The following is a 19237-nucleotide window of genomic DNA, read 5'->3' on the forward strand; positions in this document are numbered from 1 at the left end:
ACTAACCCATCATGGTACTCATTTTCATTTGACACTAGAATCAGCCTTAAGTCCCTTCTCTTTGCATCCCTTTAAGTAGTCACTGACAGTAACCAGTATGTCATGCATGATGAAACATTTTGCCATTCTGGGCCCAAAGTCTGCAGTAGGCTGAAGCTAGAGGAGTTAGCGATTGGGTTGAGATGTCAAGTGAGTTGTCTATGTAACATAATTATGCATTCATTTACCCATTCCACAGGTTTTTATTAAATATCATGTCTATATGTTGAACACTGTTACAAATAAGACACAGTGGTTCTAGGAATATATGGGCTAGTTATTGAGGTAGGTAAGTTAGCAAATCTTCACACTCCTGGATTATGGATGCTTAGCTAGTGTTAACCTATGTAGGTTCTGGAAGCATAGAGTAGGTGCCCCAAACCCAGCCCTGGTGACATTAGATGTGAATGGTAACCTTTGGGACGGGGCAACACTGCATCCCCAGCTTGTAGTATAGACAGAGTACTTTACCTACTTCTATCTTCTGTTGTTCCTAGGCTGCTATCACATTAGCATTTCTTTCTGCTCATTCTGTGCACGTTTCACTGTGTGGAGCTCTATTAGTTTCTGTGGCAGCTGTTCACTCAATAATTCATTTATTCAGCTGATCATTCTCCAATACTGATTGAGCTTTTGTTAGGTGTCAGATACTGTGCTGGACACTGGGGGTCCGTTGTTGAACATAACAAGGTCTCTATGCTTATGGTGCTTATATTTTACTAAGGAAAGACACATAATAAACAAATAAATCAATAAGAAAATTTTTAGGTTGTGATGAGTTCTGGGGCACAAGTAAAACAGAGTGATGTAACCAGGCCCTTTTTCAGTTCAGAAGTCAGTGAAGTCCCCTCAGGAGATACCATTTTAGGAAATACCTGAATGATGAGAAAGAGCCAGACATGCAATGGTCCTGAGAAATTTGTTGCAGCAATGGAAACAACAAACACAAGGGCCCTGCATCCTTCCCATGCAGCTTCTACATCCAACCTTATTGCCTCTTTGATTACCTGGCCCAGTGACTGACCTCAAGATACCCAGTGATTTTGAGAACAATGCTGTGGTCACCCAGCTTCTCTGTAATAAATTCATCACATCACCACTGTAATCATAGCACTACGACGGATAGAGAAGTACTGGCCATGGCTGTTTTAGCCAAATGACCCTTACCTTCCTAAGATTACCCTTCCTTTACTCTTGATCTTAGCCTTAGTTGCTCCCCTAGCTATTCAACAGGTGAGGAATTTTATCTTGCCCCGGAGCTTTGGGTCAGAAAGAAGGTAGCATCCTGGAAGTTTTCCTCTGGGAAGACCATTTCACCAAAAAAGCAAGCCCTCGACTTCCTCAGTGCTCTATTTCCAAACTCCTCCTGGGTACTAAATGTTAGTTGAGGGTCAGAGTCATGATTTAATGAAGAATCACTGATCATCTCAGGCACTGCCATGGAAACAAGCACAGGAGAAGAGAAGCTGCCAGCATTGTAAATCCATCATCTCCTTTTAGCCCACTATGTAAGGCTTCCACTCTCTCTGCAGCTGGTGATATCCTGGCTCAGCCATGGACAGTGGAGCATGTTTCAAGCCTAAGTTTTTCAATGTGTGTTATCTGATTGCGTTCCATAAGACATCAATAGGTTCTGTGTCAAAAAAAAAAAAAAAAGATAATAGGAATGAGGGGCTTCTGTTGCTCTATATACTATTTACCTACTTATTTTCTCACAGATGTGCCAGAGCTCCTGATAATACACTATTGTGTAAGCACATGGAAAATTCTGTGAATAGTATTTGGCACATAGGGAGTGATCATTTAATGGTTTCATGAAGCTACTAAACTCTAGGTTTCATTATTTTATCAGTCAGGATAGGAGTGCTTATGCTTCTATAAAAAACAATCTCAAAATCTCAGTGGTTTAGAAAAACAGTTACTTCTTCATCCTACATATTCATTACATGTTGGCTGTGGGGTAGGGGTTGGAGTCATCTTTATTCTGGAAATAGCATCACTTACAGATGCAAGAAGAAAAGCAGACAGAAAATGTGAACACTAGCACGTCTGCATGTTACTTCTACTCACATTTCATTGGCCCAGGGAGTCACCTGTCTATAGCTAACTTCAATAACAGCAAAAATACATTTTTTCAATATACCCAGAAAGGGAGTAAGATTGTATATTTGTAGGTGGTAGTAAGGTTTATATCAGCAATCATCTATATATTTACTTTTTATCATTATCATTATTTTCATTGTTATTTCTATCAATATGTCTCTCCAAGAATAAAAAATTATGTATTTTCAAGATTATTCAAAGAATCAATCTCTTTCAGAACACTGATTGGTAAGGAACACAGCTTGCATTATGCTCTTCTCTGTAATCACTCAGAATAACTCCCACTTTGCTCTACCCCTCCCACACTTTACTTACATTTGTCTCATCTACTTGGTCTTTGAATGTTTCACTCTATCCCTTGACTTTAGATCATCTGATTTAGAAGCCATCTAGTCTCTCCTCTTGGGTCTTTGCACACCAACTCAGTTTTTGACCTTGCCTGTGTTCTACTTCAGCACCCATCCTGCTCTCTGTTCCCACTACTACCTCTTCTCAGCACCCCGATCCCCATATACACATCTCCAACTTGTTAAGCTCTGTCTCCTACTTCAATCAAAGGAAAAAGAGAAAAATTCGGACAGTCAGCTAGTAGCAAAGTATTTTATTGCAATGTATACTGATTGAGGATCACACAAACAGAATTCAATGTATCTTCAAAAACATGTCAGCTGCCAGCAATTTCCTGGAATAATAATTGCATCTCTCTGGGGCAGGGGAATTGAGAGTTTATGTTCCTCCTTTCTCCCTTTGCAATTGGCTGTTCTAGCTGGAGAATTTGGATGAAATGACTGTAGCAGCACGATGCTGGCCCACTTAAAACTTCTATTATGAAACCCAGTTGCATAAGCTATAAGAGCAAATAAGTTATATTCTCAGGAACAAATTCTAGTGAATCAGCTCATCTGAGCTTCACATCTTCATCTGTCTCTGAAGTGGCTTATTTAAATTTTAATAGAAAACGTTCTACACGGGGCTCAAATGGAGGGAATGAAAATAACAGTTTATCTCGAAGACAAAATTGTGTCAGGAGCAAAAAAAAAAAAAAAAGAGAAAAATAGGATGCTGATTTCCTGAAAACAAAACCCCTATGTCCCACTTCGTAGAAACTGGACAAAGCAAGATAAAGTCTATTGTACTGAACAAAAGCAGCAATGGCACGTTTGGAGACTCACTGTCCCTTTTTGTTTGGCTGTTTAAAAATCATTCAAAAAGGAAAAGTTTCCTTCGGGAAGAGTGAAAAAAGCTTGCAAAACAAAGTTTGCCACCATCATGGGACAGTTGCGGAAGGAAATGGAAGCGGTGATAGCATGGGGTGGTTGGAAGGTTTTTAATGGACTTGGAAATAAAGATCTGGGTTCAAACACTGACTTTGCCATATGCTAGCTATGTGGCCTTGGAAAAGTCAATTGATAGTTGCAGGGGTAATGAAGATCATCATAATGGCTCTTATATGGTGGTGTCTTGAGGAGGAAACCAAGTGAGAAATTACTTGCCTAGCTGGTGCTCCTCTAGGAGACCATTTCTCAGTGACCTTCACACACTCCAGACCAGGAGTTGGCCACCTAGGACCCACAGGCCAAGTCTAGGCTGATTTCTGTGCGTAAGGAAGGTTTCACTGGAATACAGCCATGCCCATTTGTTTACTATCCTCTATGGCTGCTTTTGCGCTACACGGCAGTGTTGAGTAGTTACAAGAGACCATATGGTCTACAAAGCCTAGAATATTTATTCCGTGCCGTTTGCTGGAAATTTTAGCAACAGTCACTCCAGAGAGTTGTGAAATTTGGGAGTCAGCTCAAGCAAACTGTCTTCGTTGCTCCCTAGTCACTCCTCAGTGCAATCATTCCTCAGTTTCTGTGTCCTGTGAATCCTAACTCCAAAACATCTCATGAATCGTTGTGATTCTCTTCACCCCCACAGCCACCCTCAGGTCTAAGCCACAGTCATTACTACACTGGCCTCCTACAAGGGCTCCTAGCAGCCACTCTGGCTCTCCTTTCCTGCCCATCTCTCTCTCTCTCTCTTTCTCTCTCTGTCTCTCTCACACACATACACACACACAAACACACTCACAATTTGTTCCTCAAACAACAGCCTGAGTGTGTTTTTTAAAAAATGCAAATCATGCAAATCCCCTCCTTAGAATCACTCAGAGAATTCCCATTGCTCTTAGGATAAGAAGCAAAATTATAGCAGATCCTGCAGAATGAGATTTCCACCTCCTGACCACCTTTGACTTAATAAAAACCCCACAAAATTGGCTTTGGACTTCACCAGCCTTCTTTCTGCTGGTATATTGAAGGAGGCCTGCTCTTCTTGCCCAAGACCTTCACATAGCATGATTCCTGCTCCAAAAACAGGCTTGTCCTCACAGTCTCTATCCTTTCTTCCTGTGTCACTCCCGTTCATCCTGCAGGCCACAGAATGACTGTCACGTACTCAGGTACAACTGTCTGTCCTGACTCTTCAGTACCTGTGACCCCACTCCAGGCCAGAACCCCCTGGTTTACACTTCAGGTGCACTCCTAATTGGAAATAGGTGCTTAATTTCATGCTTAATTTTGCTTATTTGAATCCTCCTCCCTGAATGTAAGCTCTAGAGAGCAGGGTAAAATCACACCCATGGCCACCTCTGTATCTCCAGAGCATGGCACACCCCTTTGCATACAGCAGTAAAATGCAGCAGTTAAGGGTTGAAATACCACTAGGCTGCCTGAATTAAAATCCCTCTACTACTTAACGGCTGTGTGACGAAACCATTTAACCTCTTTGCATTTCAGCCTACACGTATGTAAAAAGATAATAAATATGTATGGTATAATAGTATATGGCAGGGTGTTGTGAGGAGATTATATGAAAAACAGAACAGTACAAGCATATGTTAAATGCTACATGAGTGTTTGCTATTCTGATTAGGGCAGGTTGCCAGTGAAAATGGTATGGAGGAATGATTCACTTTTCCCCTTTCTTCTCCAAGGAAGTATGTTTTTGGAGTGTGCAATTTAATCTGAAGTTCATGTTTGTGCTCCAATAACACTAGATTTAACTTTTTTCCTAAACCACCTGCATTGCACGCCCTCTTTGCCTTTGCACATGTTGTTCTCTCCTCATTCCCGTTTCTCCAGTGAATTCTAGTAATCTATTACGACTCTGCAAATGCCACCTTCACCCTGAAGCCAACCATTCCTCCTGCTTCCTTCTACTTCCTCCTGCTTCCTCCCAAGGAGAGCCAAGAGAAGATAACCTCCCTATCTACTGATTATAATTAACAGAGAGAGAGAGAGAGACAAGAGAGAAACTGCTCTATTTTGTAGCTGATGTGTATTATTATTCCAAAAAGTTTTAGGTCAGTTGCGTTTACACAAGGTGATCAAAATAGATACCACCTCAACATTCCCCAAACATGGTGTTTGCACTGCTGGTATAACACTCATGCTATTTTACTTCAATGTTGTTAATAATCTACTCATATCTTCTCCAGAAAATTTTTATCTATGAGAGGCCAGGGACCACATCTTACTCTCCTTGGACTGGCCTGAGTGTTTTGTCCTCTTCTTGGCATGTAGTAGGTGCTCAGAAAATGCTTATTAATTTATGACTGGTGGTTGAATTAGTTTTTGGGTTATCAGCACCTACTGCAACTCAGTAGGGTTTTGAGGAAATGTTTGTTGAATTGTGCCAAAAATGCATCCCCTGCTGTGGGATGTCACAAGAAGTGACTTCTTGCTTTCTGAAAATAAGCTTCAAGAACAAGCAGCAATGCAACGCACTTTGAGAGAGATGGGGATTTGCCATTTTTTCACCCAGAGGGAAAGGCAAGGAGACTGTTTCTGAATGAGTCAGGGAGACCTGCTGTGAAAATGTGCAGACCATGCCAGCTAGAGAGGGCAGTGAGATTTTCCTGCTCCCACTTCCCTGCCCAAGGTCAAATTGAAACTCTGGTTTCTAGGCATCTTAGGACTTGCCTTCAGTGAGAGATTGCTATACATTGCAAGGCTCTCCATTGGACTATTTTTTTTTCTTTCTAGACAATATGGTCCTCCTGACATCCTACACACATATGTTGGGAGGCACCATGTATAGGGAATGCAGCTAAGTGCCGAAGATGCAGCAATGATGGATAGTCCCATCTGCCAAGGAGTTCGCAGCCTAGAGGAGGGGAAGAAGAGAGAGCTGGAAAAGCATGGAAGCCACAGACTCACAAAAAAGAATAGAAGTTATTGTGCGCGGAAAGTGATTTGCTCAGATTGTTGCATGAAAAGTTTCAAAAATGTTTGTTGAAATAGATATTCTTTAATTTTTATAGGAAATCACATTATATGTATATGTGTGTATGTATCACAATTTTGAAAGAAGTAACTCAGGTGAGTTGGATTTGGGGATCTCTCATGAAAAGGAGAACATTCTGTATTGTTTTGATTTTTTAAAATAGCAATCCTGTCCTTTTAAAAATTTTTTAGTAGACAGGTAAAATCATATTTATTTATTATGTACAACAGGATGTTTTGAAATATATATACATTGTAGAATGGCTAAATCTAGCTAATTAACTTATGCATTACCTCACACAGTTGTCCTTTGTGGCAATAACACTTAAAATCTACTCAGCATTTTTCAAGAATACAACATATTGTTATTTACTACAGTCACCGTGTTGGTGATTAATATGGTTTGGTTGTGTTCCCATCCAAATCTCATCTTGATTTGTAATCTCCATAATGCCACCATGTTATGGGAGGGACCCAGTGGGAGGTAACTGAATCATGGAGGTGGTTTCCTCCATGCTGTTCTCATGATAGTGAGTGAGATCTGATGGTTTTACAAGTGTCTGGCATTTCCCCTGCTGGCACTTCTCCTTTCTGCTGCCATGTGAAGAAGGACATGTTTGCTCCCCCTTCTGCCTCAATTGTAAGTTTCCTGAGGCCTCCCTAGCCCTGTGGAACTGTGAGTCAATTAAACCTCTTTTCTTTATAAATTACCCAGTATCAAGTATTTCTTCATAGCAGCATGAGAACGGACTAATACTGTGAAGAAATTGTTCTGCATCTTGACTGCATTAATATCAATATTCTGTTAGGACAGAAGGAAAGGAGGCCAGATACCCTCTCCACCCTGTAGTCACAAGGTTTCCAGCATATGACCTACACTACACTATGTGGATGACTTCAGAGTCACAATAGTGATGGAGATCATTTGTCAAAGAAGTTGATTCAAGGATCCACTGGTGTGTGATAAGTTTCCAGTTCAGAGATGCCAATCAGCTTCTTCATCGATTGGGGCTTGGTTGATGGTGGCTGGGCCTTGCCTCCGGTGGTTTCTGCTCACCTTCTAAGGCTGTTTCTCCAGTCTTCTTACCAATTCTATGAGCATTTCCACCTTGCCTTCCTTCCATTTAATTCCTTTCCTGCTTAAATAAGCTAGAGTTTGTTTTTGTCATTTGCAAACCTCAAACAACGAAAGGGATAAGTATCTACTATGAGCAACTAACTATATTTCCATTATCTCTTCAATTGTCCACACAATCCCATTAAATGGGCAGCATTCCAAAACAGAATTTTGTTTTCCAAGATTCTAAATCCTGAAAGGATATAAACATTAAAGTTGTTCTAACTAAGAGGGCTTTTAAATGATAATTCATTTACTAAATCAGCTTCTAATAATGTATGAATTTGCTGTGACTCATGGGACATGAAAATGATATGATCTGATGAACAGAAAATACCTGCTGTGGGATGTCTGTGACATTCTCTTCCCAAGTCATGATGGTTCTAAGTCATTTATAAGATTTGGAAAAGATAAAATGCTATTTCGAAGCATTAAATTATAATTGGGCAAATATACATGCAATTTCTAAATCTACATAACAGTGGAAATTTTAAAAAGCCAAGAAAATATTCCCCAAAAATGTATACAGAAAATATTGAGGCTAGTTCAAATCAGTCTCACCTTCTCTTACTTAGTACTTTACTTTTTCAGTGTTGACAAACCTAAACTCCAAAAATAGTCCTACAATGAAATCCACCAAATCACCTCCTCTGTGTTTTCATTTTATAGCTGAGGAAAGTAAGACTCAGATGGGTTATAAAATTTAGGTCTAAGATACCACACTAGTAAATTTGAACCACAGCACTCACATTTATATTTTTTCTCTCTTGGTCTCTCTAAAGGTAATTTTTCCAGATCTAACTTCCAGTTCACTCCTTTCTTCAGGTGTGTCTGCAAAGCAAGGTCTAGTATATAATAAATGATATGTACCTGTTAGCTGTCATATCATCCTTATGATAAATCCCTTCTTTATTCATAATTTTAATAATTACATTTTTATCTCCAGAGTTCCCTTTTATTCTTTGATAATTCATTTTTCCTTGCTATCTTTATTCTCTTTATTTCTTTAAATATGGTATTCTTAGGTAGAATGTCTTCTGTACCTGATAATACCAGAATAAAATTTGAAGACTTCAGGGGTCAAAATCTGTTCATAGTTGTTCAGACTGACTCTCATCCATGATGGCCTGCTTCCATGTGTGTTTTGTCATTTTTCCCTAGGAGTTCTTACTTGCCTGAAGTTAACCTGGGAGCACCCTGGAGGCTCTAAGCTGAAGATGCTGACTCCCCAAGGTACTCTGCATCTGCTATTTTTGAACAATAGGAATGGCTCTCAAACTAGCGATGCTTTAAGTTATTGGCTTTATTTTCTCTGACTTTATGGATGGTATTAAAGTAACCCTGGATCCATATGAGAACAGACCTGTACCAGAGCTAACAAATTCCACTGGCGACTAGTACTGTCACAAATTAAATTCTACCCAGAGTCACAGCAGTGACACACAGGCTTTTTTGTTTGTTTGTTTCTTCAGTCTAGCTTTTCACTGATTATTTAGACCCTGTGAGAGTGAACCTTTAGGAGGGCATCTCAAGCCCAGCATCCTCCCTCTTGCATGACCTCCGGATCCATTTTCTCATACCTCGTGCGATCAATAATCCTCAAAGCTTCAGGCACCTTGTTGCATCATTTTACCCAGGATGACTCTGCCTTCACAATCACTCACCTCTCTTGTGTCAGCTCACGATTTGTTTGAGTTGTGGGTTTTAGGACATTCGTTACTTTCTTGTGGGCTCAACAATGCACAGGCAAGTATGGTTTCTTTGTGATTTATTCAGCATGTAGATATTCCACAGTATAAATGCTTCTAGCTCATCTTGTCCACCATACAGCTGGAAGAGGAAGTTCATACAGACCTCAGGGATGACTCTAATTAAAACAGCTGCTCTCCAGGCCCCACCAGCCAGGGAGAAAGAGGACCAGACACAACTTTGATCCCTCTTGCCCCCAGCATTTCCACGTGCTCCCAGAATGCTGCTGGGCCTTAGGAGAATGTCTTATAGGTGCTGTGAAGTTTACATTTCCACCTTTTCTCTTTTGCTCTCTAGATTGCAGTGCTGCTATTTCTGGTCAACAGAGACATCAAAATGTTCATTCTGTCTCCCTTGTCCACTGAATCACCCTCTCTTTGCTCCTGTTGCTGCTGCTGCTTCTGCCCAGGACCCAGGACACCAACTTTTGGATGAAGAATACCAATACCAAGAGTCACAGTACCATCCCATTCACTCCAGGCTGGTTCACCCTTGTGATCAAGACCACCATCCTATGGTTATTGGCATGTTTGTTCTCCACTTCCACACCAGTCATAGACAAAAACACCTTTTTATTTTTTGTCAGTGAGGGAGTGTCAGGGTCAAAGACATTCATTATCCCTATAAGCAACATACTCTGACTATATACACACACATACACATACATACATATATTTATACACACACACACACATCTATTTATCCGCACTTTTATCACCAATCCTATCTTTCTTATGCAATCAGGTCATTTCCTGCAGACTTGGCAAGCACCAGGAGATTCAGACTTCATAACTCTCTCGCTCCCTCTCTCTCTCTCTCTCATTCTTTCCCCCACTCCTTCCCCGCTGCCACCTCACTGCTTGGCTACTCTGTTTCTTGGGACATGGAGTCCTCATTTATACTCATTGAAACGTGTTGATGAGAACTTTGCAGAAAGAAAACTAGGAAAGTAAGAAGAAAGAGAAGAAAAACAATCACATGAAGGAAATTTGAGTTCTAGTTAATAAGTAAGACAGAGCAAAGTCTAACAAACCCAAAGTTGTATATTTTTGTGCTATGAGCATATTGTTTATTTACTAAAGATGCTCCTCACTCCTTCCTAATTCCTGTGAGACTATGGGACACCCTTTAGTGGCATGAATTGGTTTTCAACTCAGTAAACCTATTTTGAGCACCTGCTTGGCAGAAAGCACACAGCTGGATGTGTCGGAAAATACAAAGTTAAAAATATGTCTCTTACCTTTCACCCATGTCCGTGCATATCAACCACAATCACCCTCCAAGGCTCATGTATGCAGTTACTTCTGATACACAGTGCTTAGCATAGAGTACGTACTCCATAAATATTTGCTTAGGGAACAAATAAATCGGTCTGCTTGGATGTCCAAACATAATAAAGGCACACCACAGTACCAACAGGTAGGTACACACCTCTCCCTTCCTCTCCCTTTAAAAACTACTCAGATAAGCCAGACAATAATCATTAGCATCAAACCCTGTTTCCTTCCTTTGTATCACCCTAGTTTTGGCATTCCTCTTGCCTCCTTTTCCTCGGTACTTGCTTATCTGTACCTCAATTCACCACCTCGGTTCAGTTCTGGCACCTTCCCATTGTTGCATGCTATTAGCACATCTATTGAAATACTTGCCAGTTGATTCCAACTTTGTCACAATATTTCACATCAGACCCTTTGGAAAGGGTCAGAGGTGTGCTGTCAGCTTTCCAGAAGGAAAACTCCAGCACATAGCAGATTTCAGTTTCACTCAGCACTACCTTCCTCTCTACCTTACCGATTTTTAAATAGAGTGTTGGTACGTTCAGAGCTGTGTACCTTTTGGGAAGATTGCCCTGAAAGAAATGGCAGATAAAGAGAAATTAGCTGGAGGGACAAAGAAGAAAACATACAATTATCCAAGTGAGAAGAAATGAATGAACTAAGGTGGTAATGAAGAGGGAGAATCAGAAAGAAATGAGAGACACATTAAGGGAAGCAAATGACCTGGAAAAGTGATTGGATGAGATTCAGATTCAGCAAGCTATGGTGGACTGGTGATCTGTGAAGCACAGTGCTGTATCACAGAAAATAGCCTTTATGGATCAGAGCTGCCAGAGAAGGTGCCACAGAGGTGATGAAATGGGAGCTGAACACTCAATGACAAAAAAATAGGATGTGACTCCAGGTGGGAGATAATGAATGGGGAGCATGTAGTGGGAACCACAGAAACAACCATGGATCCTGTAGGATCCTTACCATCAAGGCTTGATAGGGTTTCAAAGATTTGCTGGACATTTAATGTCCTTCTCTGCCCAGCACTCATTTCTTCTTCCGAAAACAAAGCCCATTTTTCCAATGGGGAAGCAAATCATTGTGATTCACCAATACTGACCACTCCCTTATCCCAGCTACCAGAGTGAACAAATAATGCAACATATGTGAGGACTCTATTACCCTGACCTCAGGGATTTGTTCAAGTACGGACAATCAGCCTAAAAATGTCCTATTAGAATGATTTAAAAGATTGAGATGATCTATTCCAAGGCATTAGGATTTGGATTTCTTTTTCAAGCTCAAATGAATGTACTCAATTTATTTTCCCCCTCCTCTACCCTACACACCCACTATTGTAGCCACAGGGACAGTTGTATGTAATAAAAACCTAATGCCAAATAGCGTAAGAGCTTAAGAACATTAAAAAACAAAATAGCCTGGTTCCCAGGTTACTTTTCCTTCCACTGTACCCTACTGTCTTCATCACCCTTGTAGAGACTTTGGCAGAGTTATGTAATAGAGACAGTATATCCCCTCCAAGAAAAGAGATTTGTTTGCTAATTACACAACTGTCTTCTCACTATTTCTGCTCTGTTACCCCTTGTTACTTCTTACACAATTTTTTAAAGACAGGATACAAGATGATGTGACTTTACATTGCACATGCAGGCACCCATGTCTTTGAAATATGCGACTGGTTTTTATTTATGACTGACTTTATAGTTCTCTTTATTTTGCCATGCTAGGTTTTTCAAGGTAAAAGTTTAATTGTAAAATTGGATAGAGATTAGGGAGGAACAAATACCACCCTATTGTAAACACCCACATTTTCTGCATTGAAGACGCATGGCTGTGCTGGATTGCAGTTTGCAGAATGAGAAGACATAGTCCACACCTAGGTGCTGACATTCTAAAATAAAGCAAACCTGTGTTGTTCAGCTGAGGTGCTGGGAGTCTCTTCTATTATGATCTCCAAATTTAACGTAAAGAGTGTTTCTGAACACCTTTCATGAGGCAAATGTAATATAGGTCTGGTGTTCATATATCCAATGAAAATCCATGATCAATGGATTGAGTTTTTACAGGACTTTTGAGAAAAACATTTGAAAACTGCTTGGAATGATTTGGAGAGGAATATTAAAATAAGCCCATATCTTAAAAACTGTTAATGAGAAAACTTATGTTACTAGACTTTTAGGGGAAATCAGCAAACCACAAGAAACTGTGCTGAACTGGAAAGTTATCTCAAAAAATAAAATTCCAAAGAAAAACTTAGGCTCATCACATAAACAATTACTCATATTTTTCTAAGCCTTTCCATTTACAAAGATTTTACTCACAGAGTCTTATGTGAGTTAGAGAGAGCTGGCACTATTATTTTTACCCTCTTTTGACAGCAGATGGAATTGAGGTGTAGGGTGGTTAAGCAAATTTGCAGAGGTCAGACAGCTAAGAAATGAGAAAGATGTGACACAAAGAGCACTCCTGCCTCTCAGTCCGGAAGGCAGCCTGAAAGAAGATGGGATCTGAAGTCAGGGCTTCCCAGACATTGGCCACAATTTCCTGCTATGTAGGACCAGCTACTTAGTCTTTTTAACATCTCTGCTCTTTCTCACCTGCTATGGTTGCTCCTTCTGCTTGGAAAAATATCCCCACTTTACTCTCTTAAAAAAAAAAACATAAAAAATCTTCTTGTAAATTTGTTTAAGTTCCTTGTACATGCCCAAAGGAATATAAATCATTCTATTATAAAGATACATGCATGTGTAAGTCCATTGCAGCACTATTCACAATAACAAAGACATGGTATGTCCCATCAATGATAGACTAGATAAAGAAACTGTGGTACATATACACCACAGAATACTATGCAGCCATAAAAAGGAATGAGATCATATCCTTTGCAGGGAAATGGATAGAGCGGGAGGCCATTGTCCTCAGCAAACTAATACAGGAATAGAAAACCAAATACCTCATGTTCTCACTTATAAGTGGGAGCTGAATGATGAAAACACATGGACACAAAGTGGGGAACAACACATAATGGGGCCTGTCAGAGGGTAGTGGGGAGGAGGGGGAGCATCAGGAAGGATAGCTAATAGATGCTGGTCTTAATACCTGGATGATGGGATGGTCTATGCACAAAATCACCATGATATACATTTACCTATGTAACAAACCTGCATGTTCTGCACACATACCCCTGAACTTAAAATTTTTTTAAATTAAAAAAAATAAATCTTTATCAGCTCAATATCATCACCTCCCTCAGGATATTTTCCCTGATACTCATGCCTCCCCTCAAAAGCAGGGTTATATGCCCCTCTTGTGCTCCTATAGCTGCACCCTATGTCTGTCCCAAGTTTCCATTGCACTTTTCAGAGTAACTGGGTCACTTATATATCTCATTAGGGGTAGAGACATTATGAGGTGCAGTTGTCTATTAAGGTTGAAAGCAAACTCTAAGGATGCCTAGGTGAGTCTCCTGCAGCCATTTCTTACTAACTGTGAGATCTCAGGTAAGTTGATTGGCCCTTCTATGCTTCATTCTCATATTTGTAAAATGGGTATTTATTAGTTTCTTATGGCTCCTGTAGCAAATTACCATAAACTTGGTGGCCGGAAACATCAGAAATTCATGCTTGCACAATTCTGGAGGCCCACAGTCTGATATCAAGGTGTTGGTAGGGCCATGCCTACCAAGGCTGTAGAAGATGATCTGTGTCTTGTCTCTTCCAGCATTTGGGGGCATGGTTTATGGCTATATCACCCCAATATCTGCCTCCATGGTCCCATTGCCTCCTCCTCTGTGTGCTTCTTCCCTGTGTGTCTCCTGTAACGGCACTTGCCACTGTATTTAGGGCCATCTTGGATAATCCAGGATGACCTCATCATCTCAAGGTGCTTAATTACATCCGCAAACACCCCCTTCCCAAATAAGGCCACAGGTCCAGGGATGTGCATACGGACATATCATTTTTGGATGATCCCTATTCAGCCCACTACAAAGTATTATAACTGTTTGCTTAGTTTTTATATTTGTTGGGAATGTTGAAGGAGATGATGTGCATAAAGCTCTCAGAACAGTATCTGGCGAAGAATAAAATGTTCAATAAATGATAGCCATTATTATTCTGTTTCCTAGTAACTATCACAGAGGCTGGTACATATATATATATATATATAAATATATATATATGTATTTATTTTATATATATATATAATATATATATTTCTTAATTCTTATTTTCCTGTTTTCCTAAGTTAGAGATGTTAATTAGCACACTCTAGATATATTGCTAACAGCAAGGGTTTAAACAGTTCATGCTAGCTAATCTTCACTTTAACAAAGATATTCAGTTAACCAGAATTCTCCTCCCCCTTGACATATGAACCTTGGCAGTGATTCCAGTTGTAACTCATTCTCAAGGGAAGAGTCTCCAAGTTGAGGGCATGGAGAATTTTACTCTTTGCCAGTCCTCAAATAATGAATGACTTCATTTAAAATAAAGTTGAAGAGGTCAAGTGTATGTGATTATAGACGTGGGAAGGCTAAGAAAGCAACCATCAAATAACCACCCTGCGAGATTACAGGCATAAGGATGGACCAAGGCTGGCAAAGAAATGACTTGCCCATGTCTTGAGTTGGCAACAAGGTAGGATCTCTCTTCTTCCAGATTCAGCCCAGTCTTATTCTCACCAATGCTCTGCCTCAACTTGCTGACACCATTCAGTGCAAGAACTAATACCCATGATAATATCATCTATTTGAAAAAATAGAAGATCAGAACCAATTTATGTGACTCAACAAAACCTTACTCTCATAAGCTCTCAAGACTCTATTTCAGTAGATTCATGTAAAAATAATAGATAATAGCATTATAATTTGTATTTTGTATTTCACTTTTATTTGCAAACAGTACCTCAGAAAAGCAGTATAAGATATTTCAGGCTTATTTGACACACCCAAAAGTCCTCTACTTTTCTCTTCTTCTTTTCTTTTTTTTTTTTTTTTTTTTTTTTGTTTGTTTGTTTGTTTGTTTTTGCTTTTGTTTTTGGAGACAGGGTCTCACTCTACTGCCTGGGCTGGAGTGCAGTGGCATGATCATGGTTCACCGCAACCTCGACTTCCTGGGTTCAGGAAGCCTCCCAAGTAGACACAGGTGTGTACCACTATTCCTGGCTAATTTTTGTATTAGTTTGGTGCAAAAGTAAGTGAGTTTTTGCCATGAAAAGTATTAATAATTGCAAAACCCACACTTACTTTTGTACCAACCTAATACAATATAATTTATAATATAAATATTTTAAATAATATTTTTTGTAGAGACAGTGTTTCACCATGTTGCCCAAGGTGGTCTGGAACTCCTGAACTCAAGCTATCTGCCCACCGTGACCTTCCAAAATGCTAGGATTACAGGCATGGGCCACCATGCCCGGTCCAACTTTTCTTCATAATAGGATCACTTTTTCCTCTTCACAAACTTTCTGCTCCAATAAAGTGAAATGTTTACTAACTCCATACCTATTCCATGCCTCCTCACTGCACACTTCTGTTCAAACTTTTTTCTTTGTGTCCTGAACACCTTCTCCTCTATTTCTACCTCTCCAAACCCTATCATTCTTGAAGTCTCTGTTAAAATGTTATCTGCTGCATAAAGTCTTCCTTGTTTGCCACTGACTGGAAAGTGACACTTCCTGGCTCTGAACCCTCATTTTACATCTTTTACACCTTTATTGTGGCATTAATCATTTTCTAATTTATATTTACTTACCCTCCTTTTCTATCTCTCCCCTTATTTTATTGAAGTCACAGAGACATCTGTAAAATGAGAGTCAAACAAATAAACTGGAAAGTTCCTATGTCCACAGGACTTTCAGAGAGAGGTTAAATGTATAATCCTGATACCTTGACCACAGCTAAATGGACCAGGATGGGACCCCAGTTCAAGACCAGCCAATCGCTGGACTGACCAGCAGCTATGAGGCAGCAGACAGGGCTCATAGTGATATGCTGGAGCTGGCTTACGCTAGCTTATGGGCTCCAACTGTTTCATTTTCAGGATTTGAGGAGCCAGGTGACATTATGTCGGCATCTTGAAACCATCTCTCGTGTGAGTATCTGTACCAAGAGAATTGGCAACACACAGGTGTCAGAGTTTCCCGTACCCCCACCCAGCCTCCCACAGAGAACCAGTTATTAAACATTTACCAGCACAACATTGATGATAGCAAACTGAACCTTCTCCCTGGGCAGTAGAAGTGTGAGACCTACAGAATGAGTCAGCGGTCCTTAACAGAAACAAAGGCAGAACTAACTCAGAGAGGAGGCTGAGCGTGAAAGATGGAGACAGACAATGGTATGAGGCAGCAAAAGCCACAAGGCTGAGAGATAGGAATAGAAATAAGCTGAATAGTAATGGCAGGTTCAGAATAAGCAGAGTCAGGGAGTGGCAGAATTGCGATGATGACAAATTCCTGGAGTAGAAACAAACAAGTGCCTCTGCCTTGGGATGATGACTAATCCTGCCTCCTGGATGCTTTGCTGGATCCCACATGACCTTTCTAATTCCTGCTCATGTGTGGGGCTGGCTCTGCAGGAATTCCTTTTTTCCTTACTTTCCTGCCTCCCAGATAAACTCTCATGACAGAGGACGTGCAGCCCAGAGAACATGACAGAGTGACCATTGCACTTTACAGCTCATAAACTGCTTTCACATCTATCCTCACATTTAATCCGCATGATAACTTTGGCAGGCACACAGGACACCAGCTCTTCTGAGCCTCAGCCAACATATGAGAGGAGGAAGCTGAGCTCAGAGAAGCTGCAAGACTTACCCAAATATATGAGGCTAGAACAGAAAAGAAATGAGATATGATCCCAGGTCCTCTGGCATTAGGATCAGGAGCTCAGTCCACTTTTGGCATGGGTGAGCTGGGAAATCCACATAAGATGGGAAATGCTTTAACACTTTGCCCTCTCAGATCACAGCCCATGAAGGACAGCAGGGTTAGTCAACCATCGGAAGGAGCCAAGAGGCCAAGAGATAGAAAAAGTCAGAGAAAAAAGAAAATGAAAGAGACGAGGAGAAAATGTGATTTGGAAGTTTGGGTATCACATACAAATAATATAATATATAGGTATGCACATACATAAATATACATATACAGTATACATGTAATATCACATTTTGTATGTTATGTGGCATCAAACATACCTGGGTTAAAAATCTCAGCTTCCCTACTCGTTGGCCATGAGAACTTGAACAAGCCACTTACCCTTCCTGAGACTCTATTCATAAAATGAATATCAGTTTCTCCATCTACTTTATAAGATTCTTATAAAGCCTGATGAGAAAATGTATGTAAACTACTTGACACAAAGCTGGCCATAAAGTATAATTTAATATATTTGATATTTAGTTACTACTATTTTTAAGGAATAATTAAAACAATAAATAGCTATAATCACTTAGTTATTAATTAGGATCATTAATCTGCATTTATCCTTTAAAAAAGTCAGCTAATGAAAGAGTTGCTGTATATAAATCAAGGGTATTTTATACATGTATACAGTCTGCTCTACCAAAAATTAAAAATATCATTGAAAACATACAGGACTCAAAATTAAATGTCTTTAAATAAAACATAAAGCAAAAACAGCTGCTGCTGGAACTCGGTCCCTAGGCAGGTTTGATTTTTGAAATGACAAAGAGACCAAATTGTGCTTCGATTCCTGCCTGAACTGAGTGAGAGAGGGGGCATGACTGCCTTGCTGACAGCCTGCTTGGGGGAAAGATGCAGATGCTTAAACAAAGGATATTGTATGCTGGACACACAGCTTTCTGGGACCCTCAGCCATCAGGGAATTCTGCAGCCACATCACAAACAGCCTTCCTGAATTTTCCTTCCATTTTCTAAACTAGCAATCACCACAAAGAAGACACCCTAACGGGTGCCATGAATGCAAAGTTATTAGCTTCATCTGGAATAACACTCCTTGCCACTGGTAGAAAAATCCCCTATATTCCTGGAGACCTTAGTATGTGGTCTTATCACTTCCTAATAGAGCCTCTGCTAATATATTACAGAACAAGACTAATTCCACCTGGAGAATGAGTATCTTATGCTGCAGCCTAGAAATTAGACCCAGAATATCTGTTGGGAGAGCTGTTTGAATATAACTCAAATGTAATTTTTTAATATAATTCTAAAGTTAAGTAAACAAAACAAAAGTAAACACAAAAAATAAAGCCAAGAATTAAATCAACCAAACAGCACTCACCTTAACCAATGACGACCTTTTGCATATGTGCTTCCCAGCCTCTTTTCCTTCTCATGGAAGTGTTAGCACAATTGAAGTTACAGTATCTTCATGATTTTGCAATGCAAATTTTCAGGAACTGGTTCATTGTATGAAGGGACTGGAACAAGAAATGGTAATTTGAAGGTATCCATCTTACCCTACGCAGGTAGGATGCCAGGGTGCCAGAAAGCATCATCACTAAAGAAGTCTCACTTCTTAGAGAAAACAAAGTCAAGTTAAGGTGCTTCTCTTTGTACTCCAGGATGAGAAACAGCCCCATAGTGTTATTTATTTATTTATTTATTTATTTATTTATTTATTTATTTATTATTTTTGAGACAGAGTCTCACTCTGTGGCCCAGGCTGGAGTGCAGTGGCATGATCT

The 19237-nt window shown here is 40.0% G+C and overlaps 1 long non-coding RNA gene across 1 annotated transcript in view; it reads right to left on the reverse strand.

The window, feature by feature from the left end:
• Positions 1–736: 736 nt before the first annotated feature.
• LOC102118468 (uncharacterized) overlaps positions 737–19237 on the reverse strand; it is a 93034-nt gene continuing 74533 nt past the window's right edge. The window contains exons 8-9 of the long non-coding RNA XR_012434685.1: positions 18832–18970; positions 737–1672 (exon numbers count right to left, since the gene is read on the reverse strand). This is a non-coding gene — a long non-coding RNA (uncharacterized lncRNA). The remainder of the gene's footprint in view (positions 1673–18831; positions 18971–19237) is intronic.

This window comes from Macaca fascicularis, chromosome 5, assembly GCF_037993035.2.
Source record: "Macaca fascicularis isolate 582-1 chromosome 5, T2T-MFA8v1.1".
In the NCBI taxonomy this organism is placed as follows: Eukaryota; Metazoa; Chordata; class Mammalia; order Primates; family Cercopithecidae; genus Macaca; species Macaca fascicularis.